This window comes from Nansenia antarctica (assembly GCF_963989245.1).
Source record: "Nansenia antarctica genome assembly, chromosome: 2".
NCBI lineage: Eukaryota > Metazoa > Chordata > Actinopteri > Argentiniformes > Microstomatidae > Nansenia > Nansenia antarctica.
Genome location: NC_137675.1, coordinates 12398770 through 12416226, shown reverse-complemented (window position 1 = coordinate 12416226; position 17457 = coordinate 12398770). Strand labels below are relative to the sequence as shown.

Genomic DNA, 17457 nt, shown 5'->3' with positions numbered 1-17457 from the left:
CGAAGAATGAATATCAGCTATTTATGACAGCTATATGCATTGCAAATCTGCATGTGGCGGAATCTTTACCCCATCAAATCTATACCACAAAAGTAAAGCAGAGAAAGAGAGTCTGTATGTGTGAGAGTTTGTGTGTGTGTATGTGAAAACGAGAGAGAGAGAGAGAGAGAGAGAGAGAGAGAGAGAGAGAGAGAGAGAGAGAGAGAGAGAGAGAGAGAGAGACTGTTAAAACTCAGGTTCGCTAGCTAGCTACAGCTACAACACATTACCTTTACATTCAGTTGATGTACCAAACCGGCATGCCGTCGCTGTTGCATTAGTGCCCTGACTCTGAGTTTCAGAGGGTGGTCTTCATCACCCTTTTCATTATGGTCCAAAGGAAGGTTGCTCTCCAGAGACGTGCCATTACGCCTGCCTTTCTGACGATTGTCTTTACGCAGGATGGACTTGTTCATCCTCTCCACGAACCCCGTAACCTCTTTGGGAGGGCGGTGGAGAGGCTTCACATAAGGACCCGACTGGGCAGACCCCGGGTGGTCAAAATGGAGAATACAACAGTTTAGATCAGGGGGGTATTCCATCAACTTCGCTAAAAGACAATCCAGCCTTATTTTGATAGATTTCACAAGATTTACAAAAAACTCTCGTGAGACTTAACAAAATAAGCCTGGATTGGAAGTGATGTCCAAGTGTATTCAGCTCAAAGATTCATTGGTTGGATATGAACCCCAAAACTCTGCAACATAAGCTGTAGGTAATACACAGACAATGATTGTCTTAAAAATTAAATATATATATACTGTATATTTGTGGCTTATTTATCATATCATAGAGATAGAGGTAACAAGTAACAATACTACAGTGATGATGTTCCCCTGAGACCTGACCTGAGGTTCTTGGGTTTATCTCTAAAGAGTCTGATTGGGGAAAGGTTAACTGGTCCTAGACCATTGGCATAGAGGGAATAACCCATATGATGTAACCACAAGCATAGGACACTGCAGTTCCACAGGTTACGGTAACAATTCAACAGAACAGAAATATAGTTAGTAACACATAATACAGTTAATAAACACATAAATACCTTTGAGGAATGGTGGAGGGGCCTTGTCTGCTTTTTCAAAATGGCGTTCACTCTCTCTCTCAGAGGCAGAGCTGGACTGTCATCAAATCCTTTGCTCCTTTCGTCAGTAAACATCCGAGGATTCTTCACAGCAGTTGTTTCCTGTTCATCCTGATTTGCATTTAAATATGGCGCCGCTTTCTTCAGGGCGATGGAGACTTTCTTAAACATGATCTGCTCCTCGATGACCTCCAGCTCCCTCTTCTTCCGGGCGAGTTCCTGATAGTCCTTGCTGAGCTCCACCGGTTCCCCGTCAACGTCGTTCATCTCTGGGAAGAAGGCAGCACTGTTACCCCTATCTGTGTCGATTGTTTGGCTCCAGTCTCCAGGGTACGATGGGTCCATATCACTGTCTGGGGCAAAGGGAGCACTACTGTTACCACTCACTGGGTCACTTAGTCTCCTCCAGTCCAATGGGTGTGATGGGTCCACATCCTCCTCTATGTCAGGGGTAAAAGAAGCACTATTTCTGCCTCTAGCAGGACTGCTCTCTCTCCTCCAGTCTCTGTGCGATGGGTCCACGTCCCCTTCCATGTCTGGGTTTATGGGAGCTAAACTGTTATGCCTAACTGGGTTGCTTGTCCCCTGCCAGTCTCTGTATAATGGGTCCACATCTGTGTCAGTTTCTGTGAGGGAGGCTTTGACACTATTAACCCTCATCTGACTGCTTATACCCCTCCCGACCCGGTGTGATGGGTCAATAGCTGTGTCCGTGTCTGGGTGAAACAAAGCAGCACTTCTACCCCTAATTGGGTCACTAAGTGCCCTCCAGTCTTCGTACGATGGATCCACCTCCACACTGTATCTCCTATCAGGGGTGTCCCTGTACTCCCAATCCCCACGAACCCTCTCCGTGCTGGGGTAGGATCCTCCAGAGTAGCCACTGCTGTAGGGGTCCCTGGGGAACGCCATACCCTGGTGGTCAAACTTTCTCCGCTCCGTAGCATCGTTCCATTGTGTGCCAGATTCTTCCGGGTCTCCTGGCTGCCTCCACTGGCTGTACTCAGGCTCCATGGGGTTCATGCAGTGGTCTTCATGCACCTCTGAGCTGGGATTCACTGGAACACATAAGAGAGTCAGATCAGATGAGAGGGTAAATTCATACATTCATACATCAGAATTATATACAGTTTCATAGGAGGCGTATTGGTTGTCAGAGGACTTCATATCATTGATTGGTTGTTGTCAAGGTATGAGTAAATGTCCATGTGAGGACCATACCACCATTTATTGATTTCAACGATGTGGCACAAATTAGTGAAGCAAATTAGTGAAGCTTCTGCAAATTAGTGAAGCTTCTACTGTTCTAAGTCAAGATGACCCTGCTTATCGTGATGACATGTCCCAAAGCCATGTCTCCACTCTCTCAATAACAACTTGATTTAGATTTAGGCCTAATCATTTATATATGGCTTCATTCATATGAGACACAAGTAAATTATTATTGTTCATGAATATATAGATCAGTATGCATTTTTCCACCACATAAATGATTTCCCACCACACTAATACTTTCGTCAACAATAACATCATGTGTGGTGGGCTTACATCACAGGACAGCCTTATCCCTTAACTAGGCCTACAGTATAATGACTTGGGTACAGTATAGGAAACACAACCAACACCAGCTACAATTAGAGATAATAGGTTGTCCACTACCATTAGCTATTTACTATTTCTGTTTTGGAGACATTGTTTTCTCCCATTTGATTTGTGTTTTTTGTATCTTGTGTTTTCAATTGCCATTTTCTTCAGTAAAGAAACCTTTTTTCTTTTATATATATATATAGCTTTGTTTTGTCTCATTTGCCTCATTCTACGCACCGCATCTGGGTCCACTCATCCAATACCAAACCTGACAGGAATCAGACCAGTCCTGTGCCAGGGTCAATGACGGATAAGGTTTTCAGAGGTGCAAAAAGTCAAAATAATTCATTTTAAAAGTGCTTTCATGTTCATCTTAATGTTACCTATGCAATTATGTTGTTTGATGCAATACAATAATGACTATACTGTATTTTAAAACAAGATAAGCAAATTTAGGCTCCAAAATAGTCATTCGGAGCAACCATGAACATTTAAGAAATAATGTACCTTCTGTGCATTATTGTTAATAAAACTTTAATGACATACCACTGCACACATTTTTAATTATAGTACCATGGATATCATAATGTTGAGCTTTTCCCCGGGTGGCTCTTAATTTTGTACACCTTTAACTAAAAGTTTGTGTAGTGAAATGAAAATCACTTAAAATGTTCCAATGCTTTAATCTATATTAGACTCAGTTTACTAATGTAATATTAGCCCAAAAAATAATATTATGATATTTCAGAATTGATTATACTGGTTGTACCGAATGACCATGGTGGTTGTACCGAATGACTAATGTGCACCATTGGTCCGGTATACTGTAGTTTTTAGCACTAGCGCACATGCACACTGTAGCAGTCTCTAGGCACAGAGGGAGGTCGACACAGAGGAACAGTTGTAGAATAGGCTTTTATTTAACAGTTGCACAGCTCAGCCCCGTCACTGACGTGCTGAGCGAGTCTTTTCCCCCCCCGCTGTTCTCCCTTTCGGGACCCGCTCCGTCCGCCCGCTCCCGGCAGAGCCCTCGCTCTCGCCCCGCGCTGCTCCTCCCTTTCGGGACCCGCTCCGTCCGCCCGCTCCCGGCAGAGCCCTCGCTCTCGCCCCGCTCCTCCCTTTCGGGACCCGCTCCGTCCGCCCGGCTCCCCGCACCTCACCCCCTTTCGGGATCTCGTGCGTCCTCGCCGCGGCTCTCTCTCTCTCTGTCTCGGTGTGTCTTCACGCGGCAGGTACTTCCTGCCTCACTCATCTCCCGAGGGAACAAACACACACAGGTTAAATAGACCAGTGGAACAACGAGTCTGATCACTGACAATGTGTCCGTAATCAGCCCATTATTCCCCTCCAACGGCAGTCTAGCTCCCTCTGCAGGCCAGAACGCGCCATGTTCCCCCCACACACACACACACATACACAGTAATAATAACACATTTTTGCTTCAACAAACTTCATTTTATTGAAACATAACACAAATATCATGAACTGAACATTTCATAGTTCTTAAAGTGAACTTGATTAAAAAAGATTTAAAAGCATGCCTTACATTTGGCAATCATTAATTGTAAACAAACATTTTAGCAAATAACAAAATAACATTTAATTGTTCTTAAAATGAACTTGGTTAAACATATTAATCATTAATCATTGCCAATGTTAGCTTGTGTTCTCAGTGGGACATGAAAGTGTCCCAGTCTTTGCAGCACAGTTTGGCGGAGCGGGTATTGAAGGGCTCTGGCTCACTAATTGTGGCTTGGATATCTCCTTTGTAATAGAATGTAATGTCTGGTGTTGATACATTCTTATCACCTGACTGCTGCATGCAGGTGATCTCAATTTCATCACCAATCACCTTAACGACCTGGCCCACAAAGGGACTTATCATAAGATACAATGACACATTTTCCTGGGAGTTTGTCAGACATGGGCACAGCAACATTGTGTTCCATCTCTTGGGCTTGGTCTTGGGCTTCCTGTTCCTGATGACGGTTTTGGAAATCCACTTGCTTTGGGTTGTAGCACATGCACAGGTGTGGTCGGCTGCAGAAGCAGGAGATCTCCCTGTGATCTTGCTGCTTCGCTGGCGGTCACCTGGTGCAGCTTCATTGTGCCTTTCACAATCGGAAGTTGCGGTGGCACCGACATACTTATTGATGTTGTCGATCCAGAAGAACTTTATCTGTGAGGCAGTGGTCTGCAGCCAATCATAAAGGTCTTTGGGGGTCTGAATGTCATTTCCCCGTTTCACATGTGCATCAGCTTGACGTTTGACAGCCCCACCGATGCCATCTGGAGCCCCCTTCCCATGTGCCTTCTCAAAGAAGTTCCACGTCACCTGTGCAAAGCCTCTGAGAAATGGGATGCTACTGAGCAGGTACAAATTATTTGTATTCCTGTATTGGGTTACAGGACCATCACTCCAGATGTGCAGAGTGGTTAAGTATGGATTCTTTTGTTTCAAGTCCTCCAGCACTGGCTCCAGGTGAGCCCACACTGCTCTCTCGTCATGCCTAAGGGAATCTGAAATTGTAGCATAAGCCTGGCTATCCTCTGCTGTGTACGCTACACTTGTATGTATTGTAGCCTGCTGCCTGCTGCCTCCGAAGTGGAAAGCCTGGACTTCCGTTTCAAGCTTGCAACTGTAATTCTCTGAGAAGTCAATGTGAAGGACTCTCATTCTCTGTGAGTGTTTCCTTAAGATTGCGGCAAGTCTCCACTTGATGGAGCCAGTTAAAATGGTGACTGGCTAGGGCATCCAATTTTTTATTGAATAGAGCTATAAGTCCCTGTACTGATCCAGTTTGCAATATGAGTGAAGATTTTATCTTCCACAGTTGTCGCCTCCTTCTTCCACTGTTGCCAAGAAGTAATTTTCTCATCTGTGTCAGCCAAAACAACTTCTTTATAGCAACAGTGTGGACACAGACGATACATGCAATCCTTGTTTTTAGGGTTGCATACTATTGTAGATATAAGTTCAGAAACACTTGATGTTTTAAGCAGATCCTTCTGGTACAATTTGTACAATTCTCATGGTCAAAGCATGCACATGTGTTGCGATCACTGGACTTGGGCTCAGTGATATAAAATGGCCGGTATCTCAAGAACTGTCTATATGACAACGCAACGTTTCCTCCTATCTCGACAATATATTCAGCATGGAGCTCAGTAAGTGACTTGATCAGAACTCTCCTCTGTTGTTTTGTTTTATTTTTTGTTACCATGTCTTTCCTTCCTGGCAGTAAGCGGCTGTTTTCATCTCTGGAGAGGAACTGGATAACAGTTCTGTTTACTGCTATGTTCATCCTTATGTTGAACATGAATACATTACTGTTGTGTTCGTTCTTATGCTGAACATGAATAAATGTACTTACTTACTTACTTACTGTAAGTAATTCTGGGACTTATTTATTCTTTCTTTCATATTTATGTTTTGCCAGTGTTCGAGCAAATTATTCAATAATGGCAGCCTGTTTCGTTTCAAGATGTATAAGAAAAGATATTTAATATTCTTCTGCAGAAGGAGGAAGTTTACAGGTTCGTCAGACGCATCTGAACGATTCAAAGTTCCTCGTAAAGTCCAGATCATTCATGTCATCTCAGTATTTATACAATCAGGTACCCTCAGGTAAGGGGTCCGCCCTCGGGTGAGGTTTAGACCAATCATGAGCAATGGGTGTGGACTTGTACATTGAGGAAGATGATGGGGGATGAAGGTTAAGGGGGAATCGGCCCCCACTTTCTCCTAGTTACACAAAGGTGAAAAGGGAACACAATGGCCACAACTGGTTTAGTCTGGTCTTAGAGTACTGGGTCTGGGGAAACACAAAAGTCCAAAACTGCTCTAGATGGGTTGGTCCATCTCGGGAGAAAAGAGAGCAATCAGGTCTTTGTAATCATTTAAATGTGTCTGTTGTCTAGCCAATGTCAAACTTCGAGTAGAGAAACTGGTTTCATTGTGTGGTTACAACAGGAAATCAGTTTATATAGCTTTGCCCTAGATATCTGAAGTTTGAATCTTAAATGTAGAGAATGTCTTTTACATATAATAATTTTCTCTCACACCAGTATGGCTGTGAAATGGCTGTCTTAAATTCATGAAATTAACAGCATTTAAATGATGCATAACACATCTTCCATTAATAATATATTTTATATATTATATATTATATTATATATATTTTGGGACATTCATGGCGACTTTGGCTACTTTTCTTCTCACTCAGAGGGTCTGGTGCAGGGGTCTTAATTATGTAATATCCTGTCACATGATGATTATCAGTTGATTTGATCCAAAATGGTGCCTTGAAATTGGTTGCTCCGAATGACATCAGTGAAATACATTTTTGGTGACAAAAGTGATTTGAGGAAAGCAAACATTTCTACATAAAAATCTTTAACCATTTTGCAGTATATTGTTATAAACCCTTGTAAAATCATGCCAGAATGTTTATATAATAGTTGTAATATCATTTTAGATATTTTAATGGCACATTAGCTGGTTGCATTTGTGTTCGGACGGTTGTACCGAATGACTTTTCGACCCTTTAAAGAGCTGAAAGTGCCTGAATTTGTAAAAGATCACCATAAAATATTTGTGTATTCAATAAAGGAGAGCAAATTGTGTTAGTTAACATAATATATATATATATATTAATTGTTAGTTTTAGAAAATATTACATTCTGACACATAATTTACAACATCACGTCATTGACCCGCCAATGTTAAATGCTGTTCTATATCGTGGAGCTCCGCCCCATAGGGGAGCTCTGCTCCTATTGGTTTACCCGCTACCTAAAGTAGCCAATGACTGAATTTTTCAATGCCTGCGCCCGCCTGGGGTGCTATATAAAGGGGTGTACTTCGCTCCATCATTCTCCCAAAAAGTTCAGCACGGGTTTATATCTGAAGACTGAGAAGGACGACTACTAAGACTGGAGGACCCGCCAGACTTTTCCCTTCAAGATGGATCGTCCGCCGCCTATGGAGAAGTTCCTCCGGGACGCCTGCCGCTGCGACTTCCAAGCAGCGGAGGACACTTTTCAGCGGAGGAGACTTTTCCCTTCAGCGATGGATCGTCCGCCGCCGACCACGAAGAAGTTCCTCCGGGACACCTGCCGCTGCGATTTTCTAGCAGCGGAGGACAAGCAAGAACGGCGTTCTGGGCAGGCACCTCCCCAAGTAGGGATGGTCCCGCCCGCTCAGCCGGCCCTGACATCACGCCGCCCTCACCCAGCTGAGTGGTCGGTGCCGGTGTCAGAAACAGAAAGCTCTGATGAGAGCGAGCGGCAGGTAGAGCACGTGCTCCCCGCCCTTGCCCCCCCATCACTCCACCACGACTTCCAGGGCCTCCTGGAAGCTGCGGCAGGCGTGTTGGCAATTCCCCGTCCCGCCTCCCCTCCCCCAACGGAGTCCTTCTGGGAGAAGGACCTGTTTTACGGGAAAAGGGCGAAGCGACAGGACCAACCTCCTAACGCTGTCCTCCCGGGCTTAGATAAGTTCGTGGAGGACAAGTGGGGAGAACCACTCACAGGCAGGGCGCCGGTGAAGGCGTTCTTGCCCTTTACCAGAGTGGAGGGGCTCGCGGAGGGGATGACCAACGGCTCCCCGCCGCTCGAACCAGCGCTAGCCGCCTACTTGGTACCGGGGTCCAGCGCCTGGTCGGTGCCTAAAAAACCTATGCCGCCCAACCAGCGTGACAGGTTTAACGCCACCCTGGTAGACAAGAGCTACGCTCTCGGTGCGCAGGCGGCGGCAGCGGCGAATAACATCGCCGTGTTTAACGCCGCCATTGCGAAAATCACCACAGACCGACCCAACGGTTTGTCTGCAGCGGAGGCGGTGCTTCTGAGCAAGCTCAGTGCCGCGACGATGTACCTGGCCCAGGGCGTCGCGGTTTGTGGGGGTCGCAAACGCGGTGGTGCAGCAGCGACAGATGTGGCTGTCTCTCACCACCATGACCGGGGCGGACCGGATGGCCCTACTGAATGCTCCAATAGAGAGACAAGGGCTATTCGGTCCCGCCATGGCCCGCCATGGACACCTTGACGGTGCGCCTGGCCGCGATGGAGGAGGCTAAGAGGCACCTTGCCAGCCACCTCCCCCTCCAGTGACCCTCCACCTCTTCTTCTTCCGCCGTGGTGACGACTAGACCGTCAACGGCTGCGAAACGGAGGTTTCGGTGTGATGCGGCACTGGCTCCACCTCTACAGACGGAGCCATGCCCCACTCGGCATCCCCAGCCCCCGCCGCTGACCACTGGGAGGGCCCGCTACGGCCCCCCACGGCAGCGTGGCCCGGTTTCACTGGCGGAGGGAGCTTGTCATGGCTGCTACCTCATAAAGAGGTAAAAGAAGGAAAATCCCCATCTTACTTTTTCAGTAAAGGTGATTTTCCCATGTTATCTACCGGAGCGGAGACCCGCCTGCCTTGTCGGAGCGTGGTCCAATCGCTACCGGTTAGAAACGAAGCGGAGACTGGCCCAGCGTACCAGCGTGTGGCCAGCTCTCTGCCTAACAGACTTACCCCTATCACGACACAAACGGGGTTAAACACCCCTGTCTGTAGCCGTATAGAGGGACCGTTATTTACATCAATAACCCCTCCATGTCTATCAGGATCTGGCCCAGCTCATGAGCGTGCGGCCGGTTCTTTGATTATCAGGCATAATAAACCTGCGTCAATAAAGGGCATTGTTACACATAGCAAACACTCTTTACAGACGGCAGCCCATCCCTTTCGAAATGACCCCACCTTGGGCTGTGCCACCTCCTCGGTGTGCAGCGGCGGCTGGGGTCATACAGAAATTCAAGCTTTTTCTGTCGACTGCACCACAACAGACGGCCCAGCCGCTGTCGTTGCGTTATGCAGAATGGCTAGAAGGGGCAGGTATTCTGTCGGGCTGGCTGGACAGGACATTGAGGAGGGGATATGCACTACAGTTCATTCAGCCTCCTCCGCCCTTCAGGGGCGTGAGAGAGACTGTTTTGTCCTGCCCGATAAAAACACGTGCGCTCCAGGAGGAGATTACGAATCTCCTAACAAAGGGCGCAGTGACAATGGTTCCGAGGGACCAGTGGGACATGGGGTGGTACTCCCCGTATTTCCTTGTCCCAAAGAAATCCGGAGGCATGAGACCCATACTAGATTTAAGGGTCCTCAACGAGAGAGTGGCGAATCGCCCCTTTCGTATGTTGACGACGAGGCGCCTTCTGTCTTGTATACAGAAAGGCGACTACGGAATCAGCATAGACCTGAGGGACGCGTATTTTCATGTGCCAATCACAGAGAGGCACAGGAAATTTCTACGTTTTGCCTTCCAAGGGAAGGTTTACGAGTACACGCGCCTGCCCTTCGGGTACGCGCTTGCTCCTCGAACTTTCTCCAAATGCGTGCAGACAGCACTCGAACCACTGAGGCGAAACGGGATACGCATATTAGCATATCTCGACGACCTACTGGTCTTGGCCCAATGCCCAAATCGAGCCATTCGGGACGCAACCTCACTGGTGCAGCACCTCACTCAGCTGGGGTTAGCTGTCAACTGGACAAAGAGTGCTCCGTGGCCGGCTCAACAGTTTTCCTATCTAGGCATTCAGTTGGATACTGCCAAGATGAGGGCCAGTTTATCGGCACCACGGAGAGCGACACTGACGTCAGCTCTCCGGGTGTGTCGAGTGACAAATACAATCACCGCTCTGTCAATGATGTCCTTACTAGGACTGATGTCTGCAGCCCATGTAGTGGTCCCCTTAGGCCTATTACACATGCGCAGACTGCAGAGGTGGTTCGCACGGCTGCGACTGGATGCAGTGAGACACCGTCGCAAGTTGATTGTAATACCGAGATCGGTCAAGACCGACCTGAGCTACTGGAGAGACCCGCGCGGAGTCGCCATGGGCAGACCGGCATCCCACTACCCAGTCTTCACGGACGCGTCGTTGACTGGGTGGGGAGGAGTGTGTCAGGCAGGTTCGGTGGCAGGAAGATGGGGACCGTTAGAGACGCGTCACATCAACCTGCTGGAACTCGAGGCGGTGAAGTTAACGCTACTTCATTTTGCCCCGGTGTTAAAGGATCTGGACGTGTTAGTCAGATCCGACAACAGGACAACAGTAGCATACATCAATCGTCAAGGGGGAGTACGCTCAGCGTCACTTCATCGCCTAGCGACAGATATATGGCTGTGGGCTGTCACACACCTGAGTTCGCTAAAAGCTCTCCACATTCCAGGTCTGCTCAACGAAGGAGCAGATCTGTTATCACGGGGAGGCCCGAGGGACGACGACTGGAGGTTAGCACCCTCCATTGTGTCTCTGATTTGGGCACGGTTCGGGCAAGCAGAAGTGGATCTGTTTGCGTCCCGGACGAATGCGCAGTGTCGCCTTTGGTTCTCCCTGCGCGAACAGGACAACCCGCCATTGGGAGTCGATGCATTCGCACACCACCCATGGCCGAGGGTCCTGTTATACGCGTTCCCACCCCTGACATCTATCCTCCCACTGTTGGCACGAGTGAGGTCAGAGAGGCTAGAGTTAATTCTTGTAGCCCCGGACCGTCCCGGAGCCCCGTGGTTTCCGGAACTGATGGAGATGTTGGTAGAGGGCCCATGGCCCATACCTCATCGACAAGATGCACTCTCTCAAGCCAGAGGCTTGGTGAGGGGGCCGCCTATGATGGGGGGCCCCCTCATGGCCTGGTTACTGAGAGGGATTTGTTAGAACGCAGGGGTCTGACAGACGCGGTCATTCAGACCATTCAGAGTGCGCGCGCGCAATCCACTGCAAAGGGATATGCGGCGCGCTGGCGAGTGTTTACACAGTGGTGTGAGGGACAGGACGTTGACCCAGTCTGCTGTCGGGTCGAAACTTTCTTGTGCTTCTTACAGTCGCTGTTTGACAAGGGATTGGCGGCGGGAACTATTAAAGTTTACGCGGCTGCCATCTCAGCTTGTCATGAGGGTTTTGCGACAACGACACTGTTCAGTCATTCGCTGGTTAAGCGTTTTTTGACTGGAGTGTGTAGGCTTAGACGCCCTCATAGGACTCTAATGCCAAAATGGGACCTGTCGATTGTGCTAGAGGCGCTGTGCGTGCCCCCATTCGAACCCATTGACACTGTGTCGTTGCGTTTATTGTCTCTCAAGACGAGTCTACTCCTCGCCTTGACTACGGCTAAGCGAGTGAGTGATTTATGTGCTCTCTCGACACGGGCAGATTGTTTGATCATATCTGATGACGAAACAAAAGCTGTGTTACGCCCTAACCCGGCTTTTATCCCTAAGGTTAATCGTGGGTTTAGGGTTCAGAGCTGTGCTCTGAGCGCCTTTTTTCCTCCTCCTCACGACGGAGAGAGGGAGAGGCGTTTACATTGTCTATGTCCGGTGCGCGCGTTGGCACAATATGTGAAGCGCACGGCAGGACTGAGATCTTCTCCCCAGCTTCTGATCTGCTACGGCGGACAGAAAGCCGGGGCACCACTCTCGAAGCAGAGGCTGTCCCATTGGATTTTGCGAGGCTATTAGCCTCGCATACGAATCGAAGGGGCAGCCCGTGCCGACTGGCATTCGGGCTCATTCCACCAGGGGCATGGCCACATCAGTGGCCATTCTCAGGGGAGTGGGAGTGGAGGAGATATGTGAGGCGGCGTCTTGGTCGTCGCCATCACCTTTTGTACGGTATTACTTGAAAGATATTTCTTCCTCATCCTTTTCTCATTCTGTCCTCAGTTTTGCTGATGACTGATGTAGTGGGGAAGGCACTTGGATTACCCTGGTCATGGGGATTCTATTCAAGTGCTGTCAGGATGAATACGGATGTGCCTGGGGAGGGGACCCTCCTCCAGGACATGTTCCGTTAGATCAACAACCCTACGTGCTCACGTTAGGGTTAGATCAGTGATATTCTTCCGCATCCTTTTCTCATTCTGTCCTCAGTTTTGCTGATGACTGATGTAGTGGGGAAAGCACTTGGATTACCCTGGTTGGGGATTCTATTCAAGTGCTGTCAGGATGATTACGGATGTGCCTGGGGAGGGGACCCTTCTCCAGGACATGTTCCGTTAGATCTACAACCCTACGTGCTCACGTAAGGGTTAGGTCAGTGATATTCTTCCTCAATCCTTTCTCATTCTGTCCTCAGTTTTGCTGATGACTGATGTTGTGGGAAGGGCACTTGGATTACCCTGGTCATGGGGATTCTATTCAAGTGCTGTCAGGATGAATACGGATGTGCCTGGGGAGGGACCCTCCTCCAGGACATGTCTGTTAGATCAACAACCCAACGTAAGGATTAGGTAAGTGATATTTCTTCCTCATCCTTTTCTCACTCTGTCCTCAGTTTGCTGAGGACTGATGTAGTGGGGATGGCCCTGGTTGGGGATGCTATTCAAGTGCTGTCAGGATGATTACGGATGTGCCTGGGGAGGGGACCCTCCTCCAGGACATGTTCCGTTAGATCTACAACCCTGCGTGCTCACGTAAGGGCTAGATCAGTGGAGCAGACTCGTGTGGGTTGGGCCAACTTTTTAAGGTTGTCTTGAACCAACATCAGTGGTCAGCTCCGGGTGCCGCTGAGATTGTTTTCGGATTAATAGTCTCAGTGGGGGTACATTTGGCCTCGCTCCGCCTAAACCAATAGGAGCAGAGCTCCCCTATGGGGCGGAGCTCCACGATATAGAACGATAGTTATGGAGATAGACTCCAGTTCTATGAGTGGAGCGGAGCCCCATAGGGCTGCTGGCCCACTTCGACTCGTTCAAACCCGGCTGTTTTGTATGTTTGGGAGAATGATGGAGCGAAGTACACCCCTTTATATAGCACCCCAGGCGGGCGCAGGCATTGAAAAATTCAGTCATTGGCTACTTTAGGTAGCGGGTAAACCAATAGGAGCAGAGCTCCCCTATGGGGCTCCGCTCCACTCATAGAACTGGAGTCTATCTCCATAACTATCGAAACCCTTTGTGGTTTTATAATGGCACATGCCTGTCGGTAATTAGGCTACTGTAATCAATTAGGGTTGGGCTACATTTGTCTCAATAATAATAACAAAAGCAGCAGCAACAACAACAACAACAACAACACTGCAACACAGGAAGAAATGGCATTCATAGTGGCCACTCACCCAAAACCCTGGTCCAGGGATTTGAAGAATGTGTAGCTATTAACCAGGTGATTATTGATGACATTTTTGAAATCCACTAAAATGACTTATCGGGAGAAACATTTCACTAAATAAGGAGCCTCCTCCTCGTCAATGAGTAAAATTATTTTAGTCTCCACCATGAGAGTGAGGGTAGGACACAGGAAAGGAACATAATGTTGGAGCTAACGACGCAGGCTATCATGACAGCATAAATACATATAACTGTCTACCTCACCCTGGAAAATAAACAACATTGGCTTTGATAAAATTAGCAGAAATCTAGAGGTAAAATGTTCTACTTACAATACTCAGATTCCGTATCTTCTGAACTCCCCCCGTTATCCATTCTGAGGTCTCCGGGGTTGTTCATAGGTCGGCAACCTGAAAACACAATTGAAAACAAAAGTTAAGTTACCGTTCTTTCTTACAGGTCAACAAGTGGCATTTCGATAAGCGCAGTGAAGTTACTAACGTCAGCCAGACGAAAAGATCGTGGCTACTAGCCTACATCCACGTCTAGCTAACGTTAGACTGGATCTGTCCATTAATCTGACCTAGAACAGCGTCCAGTTCATCAAATAAGGACACTTAATGGGGTCTGATCCGGTCTTCTTGTTTTTGAGAATGTCACGGTACCTTTTTCGCAGGTCACAGTCCAGCCTTTCTCTACACTTGGTCCAATCTCCGAGGTCCTGGACAGAGCCGACAGACGGGTCCCAGGTTCTTCTTCATCATCGCAGCCATCGCGCTTGTTGTTCATGAAGCGGATGTCTGGTACACAGAGCCTTGACATCATATCCGGGGGATAATGTCAGTAAATTCGAGTGAAATGGTGGATGTTTTTACCGTTTTTTTCTCTTTAGACTTTACGACTAGAATATCTGCTACAGAGTACCACCATTTGTAATGACCAAACCAAGAGTCATACATAGATAGGTCTATATAGGCGGATACAATTATCGCTCTGGTAATACAGTGGGGTGCAAAAATGTGGGCACCCCTGGTTTAAATGTCTGTTACAATTCATCTCAAAGTGATTGAAAGCAAACCTGAACACCAAATGCTACAAAGTTAAACATAACACCTTTCTGCACATTTTAAAGCAATGTTTTTTTAATTTTTTTAATTTTTAATTTTTAAAATGATAAAAAAGGAAAAGGGCCCTCTGCAAAAGTTTGCGAACCCTTTTGGATTATTCTTTGAGAAGATGATTCCACTGACGGGGCTGGCTGGCCAGCTGGCTACCCGCGTTAGCTCTCAGAGCTAGCCAGCTGATCTCTGATATATCAGTGGTCATATCGATCGAACTAACTATTGATCCTGTCATGATACACGTGTACTCAATGTACCACGTTTAATTGATTACTCCAGCTGCACAACCGCGGAGAGAAATGCCCTACAGAGAGTCGTGAGAACAGCCCAGAAGATCACCGGCGCCCCCCTCCCCTCTCTGGAAGAGCTGTACAACACACGCTGTCTCAGGAAGGCCTCCAAGATCTCCAGAGACCCAACCCACCCTGGGTACGAACACTTTGCTCGGCTGCCCTCGAAAAGGCGGTACAGGACCATGGCCGCAAGGACAAACAGACTGAAGCACAGCTTCTACCCCAGGGCCATCCAGGCCCTGAACACAGCAAAGACCTAGGTTCTGGGCCCTGGACAGTCTGGACGGATTGATGGCAGCTGCTGGACTGAAAAAATCAGGTGTAGTGCTGAGGCACAAATATGTACATTTCTAGCCTGCAAACTGCGACACTTCAAATGAATGTGCAATAACACTATGTGCAATATGACAACCCTAGTCGTCTATCTGTACAGTATAGTATAGTGGATAGTGTACATAGCCTTTATTTATGTAAACCAGCTCCTTCCCTTCTTGTGTTTTTTTTTTAGTTTTTTTTCTTTCTTTCCTAGCACCAGGGGAGCCACCCCTCCTAAATGTCGTTGTTTGGTACCTGTACTATAGCAATGACAATAAAGACCATTCATTCATAAGGCCCAGACCAAGGTGATTTACTTGTCAGGGCTTCAAAGAGTCAGGTGAGGTGAATATAATTCCAGGGTTGAACTATATATTCTGAAGTAACTCATGCCTTCTAAAGTATCTGACTGTGGTGGCTGTTGTGTCTGGTGCTAAAAAACATGGGTTCCTCTAAAAAGTTGTCCAAGGGTGTCAGAATCAAGATAGTTCACTTCCACCATAAAGGAGAAGGCTACAAAAAACTCTCGCAACGTTTCAAACTACCCATTTCCACTGTCAGAAACAGAAGAAGAAGAAGAAGAAGAATCGTTATTATAATTAAATAGCCTACATTTCATTATAAATAAATAATAATAAATTACAATGAATGATGATGATTATGATCATTTTAATTAGTTAATTAGCATTATCGTCGTTATTATTGTTGTATTATCATTTCAGGTATTGTCGTCATCATCATCATCATCACCATCGTAGGTGGTAGTCTTGTGCAACCCCAGATCCATCCCCAGCCAGAATGGGTGGTGATGTTTCTACCTCATTTAACCCCCAGGAACAGATTCTCGATAGGCCACTCCTGCTTCTCTGGCCGAAGGAGGAAGATTACACTCCATCACGTATTGTCAGGATTTATCATCTCCTTGTTCCTTCAGCAACAACAGGGCTGGACTGGCCATCTGGCATACCGGGCATTTGCCCGGTGGGCCGCGGTAGTTTTGGGCCGAGCCGACCGGCAAAAAAAAAAAAAGTTTATATATATATATATATTATTATTCTTTTTTTTTACCAGCCGGCCCGGCCGAAAGCTACAATCGAACGGCCCATAAATCGCAAGCTACCATTGGACGGCCCATAAATCAGGGACAGCGGCCCATTGGACAATTTTCTATAAAGTTAGCCTGGATAGTTACTAGATAGATACTGAGAGAGATGGAGCGCAAAAGCACACTAAAACGGAAGGGAGGCTGGGAAAAACTTAGGGAGAAAAACCAAAAGAAACTCGAGGCAGATGCTGCCAAATGTGTAAACATTAGGGACATGTTTGCTGCACCCTCAAGTTTACCACAGCAGCAACAGCAACAGGTTGAAGAGGAGGCTGGCAGGGAGGAGCGGAAGCAGGGTACAGATACAGAGGATAGAGAGGATACAGAAGAAGAGGAGGCTGGCAGGGAGGAGCGGGAGCAGGGTACAGATACAGAGGATAGAGAGGATACAGAAGAAGAGGAGGCTGGCAGGGAGGAGCGGGAGCAGGGTACAGATACAGAGGGTTAGGGTTAGGGTTAGGGTTAGGGTTGAAGAGGAGGCTAGCAGGGAGGAGCGGGAGCAGGGTACAGATACAGAGGATAGAGAGGATACAGAAGAAGCGGGGCCGAAACAGCCTGTAACCGTTGACCCGGTAAGGAAAATATAGGTTAGGGGTGTTAGGGGTGTAACGGATCGCCCCCCACGGTTCGGCACGCATGTGTACCGCGGATCAATTGCAAAATGTAACCAAGTAATAATATTACTTAATATTAGGTAATATCCCTTGTAAATCACAATGTAGAGTTGCCATGAAAAGATAGACGACAGTTGCGTGCTTTGTTTTACTCTAAAGCGCAATGATAGGTTGATAATGGAAAAA

General features: G+C 47.4%; 1 long non-coding RNA gene across 1 annotated transcript; it reads right to left on the bottom strand.

The window, feature by feature from the left end:
* Positions 1 to 3718: 3718 nt before the first annotated feature.
* Positions 3719 to 14580, bottom strand: LOC308149547. Its single transcript, XR_013937255.1, has 3 exons — positions 14489 to 14580; positions 14156 to 14233; positions 3719 to 3962 (listed from the first exon to the last, which is right to left on the bottom strand). It is a non-coding gene; the product is annotated as an uncharacterized lncRNA (long non-coding RNA).
* Between the last annotated feature and the right edge of the window lie 2877 nt (positions 14581 to 17457).